General features: G+C 50.8%; 1 pseudogene; it reads right to left on the bottom strand.

Moving 5' to 3' along the window:
- Nucleotides 1–1,552: 1,552 nt before the first annotated feature.
- On the bottom strand, nt 1,553–2,917 carry LOC115316445 (annotated as a pseudogene).
- Nucleotides 2,918–6,646: the final 3,729 nt, after the last annotated feature.

The following is a 6,646-nucleotide window of genomic DNA, read 5'->3' as shown; positions in this document are numbered from 1 at the left end:
TGAAAAACACTTCACCGAACGCAACGCCAGAAGGACGTAATAGGATAAATATTAAAATAGAAGAGTTCGCTGTCTCACAAATATGTTAGCTTCTAAGTGCCTATACGAAACCGGATGCATTATTATCAAACTCCACAGCCTTTTCTTTTCTCATTCCGATGGAAGCAAGCTTCAAGAACTCGCGCGTTCTAGAAACGTGTTATGAAGTGAGCACACAGCAGCATTTAGGATTTACGAGATTGTAGGAAAATGAAATCCCGTGACGCGATTTTTTTTTTTTTTTTGCACAGCCTTCCAATTTTTCTTCTTCCGTGCAAGCCGCGACCAGCGCAATACTGGTTCCTATGTCAAGATTCATGGATGCAGCGTTTGTCAAGATTCATGGATGCAGCGTTTATATTCCTAAGACTGAGTGGAGAAGAAAAATATGTAAGCGAGGTGTGTGTCAGTTGACGGCACTTAAAAAACAAATGGCATTGATAGCACATTCATTGTCAACAGCGCGTGGCCGAACCGTTTTGACATGAGCCGGTAACCGTTATTTTTTTTCCGGTTCAGTTCCGGTTCGGGTTCATCGCGATAACAATATAACGGTTCGGGTTCGGGTTCAGTTCCGGAAAAAATACCGGTTCGGTTCCGGTTTTCGGTTCGGTTCGGTTCCGGTTCGACACCCTGATATATATATATATATATATATATATATATTTCGTAACTACTCAATGCGCGTTTTTTCTCCACAACCTTCACAATAAACTAGGCTAGCAAATAAGGGCAACATATAGAGCATTTTGTATAAAAAGTTCGTGCCCTAGTCAAAAAAGAACTCTTCGCAAGCAACATCATCAATGCAGAGAATCGAACCTGAATTCGAACACCCGCAGTGAAAGCAAACGGGGTGCAAATACGAGCGCCAGCACGTAATGGGTACCTTTAGCAGTCAAGGGTTCCGCGAAACACACAGCCTAGTTTGGTGGTACTAAGGCGCCACCCGATTTGTAGAACTCGTCTTGTCCACCGATCCACGAGATAAAGCTCCCGATACACTTACGAAGACCCGTCCCCCTACTCCGGCTTCGGTGGGACCTTCGCCTCTGTGTGCGTTCCCACAATCTGACTGCTCGCTCAGTGACAGGTCGGTTAATAAGGGACTTCCTTGGGAAAAGCTCGAAGGTCATCCCATGCGCAAAGCACGTGTGCGACAAAGAGCCCCACACGTTCGCCTTCACGCTTCCTGCACACACACACAAGGACACTTCACAAACGCTCCGAAAAGAAAGCACTGAAAAAGTCAAGCGAATAGGCGAGTACTCACCATGTAGACTCAAACCCACAGCTGGTTCCAACTTCCATGGGCACGCCGGCACCTGGGACACTTTTTGCTTTTCGGAGAACGTTCTTCGATGTTTTTTTGAAAGCCTAAATCCTGAAACCGCCGGAGTTCAGTTCAGAAAGCGTTTATTGGCCATAAAATAAGGGTAAGGGATCGGGGTGTGCGTCGGCGGTTGCAAAGTCTGGACGCTGGCAAAAAAAAAAAAAAAAGGATTAAACTGGGCTAAATGAAGATATCCAGCTTCGCCTCGTAGATGAAATCTATGAGACTTCGGAGGATGCTTCTCTTGTTGTCCTCTTCGCCCGGCGGGTGTGTCCAACCTTCCAGAGAGGCAATGTTACTCGGTCGATGCTTCGACCTGGTGATCTTGTATTTGGGGCATTCCCACAACAAGTGAAAAGTGTCCGCCTTGGCGCCCATATTGCACTTGGTGCAGGTGCCGGATCTCTTCCCGCGGCTCCAAGATGCTATCCGCGCTGGTGTTAATGTTGTGTCTGTTCTGATCCTGGCCAGGAGGACCTTGGCCCTTCTTCCAAACCCTGTTGGCAGAGGAGGGTTTGGTGTTGGGGGAAGTTTCTCCCAGAGTGTTGATTGGTATTCTTGCTTGATTTGGGTACGTTACTCTCCTGGATCGTACCCTCCATCGTTGCAGTCTTCCTCTCGTGCTCAACTAGCCGGTGCCCGATTGCGGACGGGAGCGTAGCCGTGGTCGTGGTCTTGCAGTGAAAGTGTATCGTCTCGGTCACGGGGAGCGAGAAGGGACGCGCGGACGAGTCGATGCACCTCTACGTTACCGGGTATTCCTGCGTGTGCTGGAACCCAGGCTATTCTCGTAGTCATGCCTCTTGCTAGTAGCAGTGAGGCGAGTTTCTTGATATTACGCACTTCTACGCTAGGGCTTCTTGATTTTCTGCATTCTTTTACCACTTCCTGAGAGTCCGTAAATATCCGGAGATGCTCTGGTGGTGGTTCAGGTAATGCAAGGGCCGTCTCGAGGGCAAGGCGGACTGCTGCAAGTTCTCCCCCTTTCACCGAGGTGCGGGCTGGAAGGTTCTTGATTGCGCTTGTGCCTAGTGTTGGAAAGATAACAGCCGCGGTCTTTAGAGTGACGGGGCCGTCTATCGAAGCAGTGTCCGTGTATGCAGCCACGATCCCGTTCGTTCCTTCTTTCCACGCCTCCGTCATCTTGATGTGTGCCCTAGCGAGGCGGTCTTGTTGCTTTTTGTCGCCCTTCCGCGTGCTTGGTTTGTTGTCTGTGATTTCTGCATGATCTTCCCATGGCGGGAGTTCTTGTGGTAGCTTGGGTAGGTCTCCGGTACATCTCAATAGGAGTTCCAGGATCCTTCTCCCTTTTCGTGTATGCTTAAGTCTCTCCCCGTGTGCGACCGTGCGGGCAACAACGGTTTCGTGTAGGGAGTTAATCTGAGCGTGTTCGTTCAGCTTGCCCAGGGGGCAGAACTTGTGCAGGCCCGTGATTATTCTTTTTGCTTGGTTGTTCAGAGCTTCGAGCTTCTGCCATTGCGCCTTGGTCAGCCAGTAGTGCCGAGCCCCGTAGCAGACACGCGAAACTACTAAAGCTTTGACCATTCTTCTGGCAATTTCTTCTCACGCTCCACCCCTTGCGCTACAGATGCGCCGAATGGCATTAAGGGCAGAGTTGCAATGTTTTAGTGTGTCCTGGAGCCAGATGTCTGCCTTGCCGGTCTCCTCAATAGTGATCCCTAATATCTTGACAGACGTGGATGGCTCGATTCGCTTGCCTGCAAGAACGCGGTTTAGTTGTTCTGCAATCTTGGCGAGACGGTGTCTTTTCGGTGCGATTACGGTGTAGTTGGTTTTCTCCGGAGAGGCTTGCGTTTTCACCCTGCATAGGTGGGCTTCGATTGTATCTAGGCCCGCTTGTAGAGTGTCTTGCTGTCTTGCAATGTCGTCGTTCTTGGTCCATATCGAGACGTCGTCCGCGTACACGGTGACGCCCAAGTTGGGGATCTTTGCAAGTTCGTGAGGCAGGGCTGCCATCGCGATATTAAAGAGCGTTGGTGACAGCACGGAGCCTTGTGGGACTCCTACTCGGTTCACTCTCGGTTCGCTGTCGTACGAGCCGCAGCGTACCGAGAACGTTCTCCCTTCCAGGAAGTTCTTGACAAAGTTCAGCGGCCTTCCGACTATGCCGAGTCTTCGGGCTTCCTTGATGACTGATGCGTGTGGGACCGAGTCAAAAGCTTTCTTGACATCAACCGCCACAATTGTTCTGATGGTTGCGCGGTTGGGGTTGATGTTTCGTATTACGTCAGCCGATATGAGGGCGAGGCTTTCTTGCGTTCCGAGACACGGTCGAAACCCTCTCTGGGCGGGGTGGAAGGCGTCCGTAGATTCCAGATGCCATACGATTCTTGCAAGTACCATTCGTTCCATTAACTTTCATGAGCATGACGTTAGAGAGATTGGCCTGTAGCTGGAGAGTGCACCTTTGTCTTTGCCCGGCTTGGGAATTGGTATGACGAGGGAGTGCTTCCACTGCTGGGGAAGTTTGCCAGTTTCCCAGATCTGGTTGATCATGTCTAGGAGTTGTTCTTTCGTGTTGTCTGGGAGGTTTCGTAGCATAGCCATAGTGATTTTGTCTGATCCTGGTGCCGTGTGTAACTTCCCTTGATTCAAGGCACACTCGAGTTCTCCGCGCGTAAAGAGACGGTCCATCTCGTGATCGGGAGCCAGAATTTCTTGATAGTAAGGGGAGGCGCAGCCGGTTAGGTCAGGTTGAGGAAAGAAGAGATCTCCCGACATTCTGGCCAACTGTTCCTCAGACGTGTTCAGTTTGAGAGCTAGTGTCTGCGTCGCTCCTTTAGTCTTCTTTTTTCCGAGCAAGGCTCGACTCGTAGCCCAGAGCTTCGTGATCGAGGTCTTGTCGGAAAGTGAAGCGCTGTAATCTAGCCAGCGGCGTGAGTCTAGTTTTTGGGCGTACACCTTTGCTTCCACCGTCGCTCTAGTAATAGCTTGCATGCCTGCCTAGTGGGGTTTTGTACCCCTTTCGGTACTTCTGCACCGCTTGCAGTCGCTTGGCCCAGAGGTTGAGAAGGAAAATATCAGGGTTAGGAGCGTCTTCTTCGACGTTTGTCTTGATTGTGGCTGCCTGCAGGACGCTGTTGAGAAGGCTCTCGAAGCTGGACTCTTCTGATTTGTCTTCCCTAAGGACGTCCCTGAACTGTCCCAGTGAACGGTCTTGGCCACTCGTTTCTTTGTCATGTTCTTTACCTTCTTTGTGGGCGAGAACTCGAAGAGGATGGGGAAGTGATCGCTACCCCATGGGTCTAGGAGACACTTCCATTTTTGATGCTGTATGCACTGATTTGTCGTCCATGATAGATCTGGTGTCGCGTCCTTCTGTCCGGCTCCTCCCAGTCTTGTCTTGGTTCCTTTCTTGTTTGCCAATTGCAAACGAAATGTTTGCATCTCACCTATTAGATCTTCCGCTCCGTTCGAAGACTGTGCGTAGCCCCACGTTTGGTGTTGGAGGTTGAAGGCTCCGCCGTAGTGCTTCTGCTCTCGGGGGTATACATCGTGCAGATGAGCGATCCATCCGTGGTTTCTTGTATGCGTCTTGTCTCTAAGCGGTCTGAAGTAGATGGACACAAAAATGTGGTTCGTCTGCTGAACCGTTGCGCGAACTCCAACCACTTCTTGTTACTCATCACAGTATGGAGTAAGATCGACCTGGTGTTGATACCAGTCGCTCCTTGCGTAGACAATAGCTTTTCCCGGTGGGGAAGCCGAGTAACCTGGGCGCTTGGATGTGATTGATGGGCTGGAGTAGGCTGTGTAGCCGCTAAAGTTGATGCTTGACGTGTTAGTTTCCTGAAGTAACATTACGTCAGGACGTTCATCGGGCTTGTCCAGGAGTCGTATCCGAAGCTCCGCCGCCCGTTTGCGAAGCCCCTGACAGTTCCACTGGAGTACTTTAATCATTTTTCCATAAAGAATTGGGCTGCGAGTGCCCGTTGGTGATTGGCGTATTCTTTATACCTCTTGTTTTCCTCCTGTAGAGACTGGACGATGGTGTTGAGTCTGTTTAGCTCTGCCTTGAGGAAGTTGCACGTGTTGCGCAATTCTTGTGCTTCTGCCGTTGGCGATGGTAACGGTGGTGGCGAGAGACCCTGCTTCACCTTCTTGGCCCACAGGTTCTCACTGGGCGGTACCGGGGTCTTGACTGGTCTATTTCCTATCTCCTGTTGTTGCTGTTGCAGCTTGTGCTGTTCTCTGAAACTCTTGATGTCTTTCCGCATCCTTTTGTTGGTTTCCTGCCATGTGGGGCACTTGCGGTCGGTTCCGAGGTGGCCCTTCTTTTTACATCCCTGGCAGTAGGGTGTAGTGTCGGTACATCCAGGTCCCTGGGTCGGGTCCGTTGGTCTTGGATGGTCTGTTCCGCATAAAGGGCACACTGCCGTATTCGGGCATATATCGAACTTGTGTCCTAGACGGTGGCAGTGCCAGCAGGTTACTGCTTTCGGTTTGAACGGGAATACCCGCATGTACCTCTTGCCGTAAAGAACAGATCGAGGCGTTTTCTCTCCATCGAACGTGAGGACCGCCGTGTTTGATTTGCCAAGTCTTCGAGCGGCTACCACGTGAGGCTTTTCTGACTCATTTTCCGAATTGAGGACGTCGTCTTGCGGGTCCTCTTCCTTGGGATATATGTCATAAATGACACCTTTGCTGTGTGTATTCCCATAAGCCCTGAAGACTTGTATGGGTATCTTGCCTTTCTCTTCAGTGCCGATCTCTGTGATCTTCTCAAGAGTCTCGGCTAACTCTTTCGAATCTGTGCGGACCGAAATCGTGTTAGCCTTTTCTATATGAGATGCATTGTGAAGGCCGTGGAGATGTGAGTGCCCGTGAGGTGCATTTTGAGTAGTGGAAGTAGGGGTTTGATCGAGATTTGTGAACGCGTCAAACGGATCTTATACTCGTACTGCCAGCGCCGGGTTGACTTGGTTTCCTCGGAAGTTTGCTGTGTCGGGTCCCCTCGGACCCGTTTCCTTTTCTTCTTATACGTCACCTGGGTCCAACCAACCGTGTCCTCAGGTTCCTCTCGTGTAGCAGGTGGCATCACGCTGACCGCGTTCGGTGGTGGTGCGAGTGTCCCCGCAGGTATCGAACTGGCGTGCTTGTTCTCCACTGCATGCGGCGTTGTGTCTGGTATGGGCGTGGTGCCGGCTGCGGCCGGCGCTTCTTGCGTTTGTTTTGTACCTAAAGTGTTTATCGGAGCTTTCTTTGAAGCCGATTTCTTCTTCTTCGCTTTGGTTGGCACAATTTCATGGG

This window comes from Ixodes scapularis, unplaced genomic scaffold (assembly GCF_016920785.2).
Source record: "Ixodes scapularis isolate PalLabHiFi unplaced genomic scaffold, ASM1692078v2 PGA_scaffold9__187_contigs__length_104089568, whole genome shotgun sequence".
Lineage (NCBI taxonomy): Eukaryota > Metazoa > Arthropoda > Arachnida > Ixodida > Ixodidae > Ixodes > Ixodes scapularis.
This window is presented reverse-complemented; position numbering and strand designations above follow the sequence as displayed.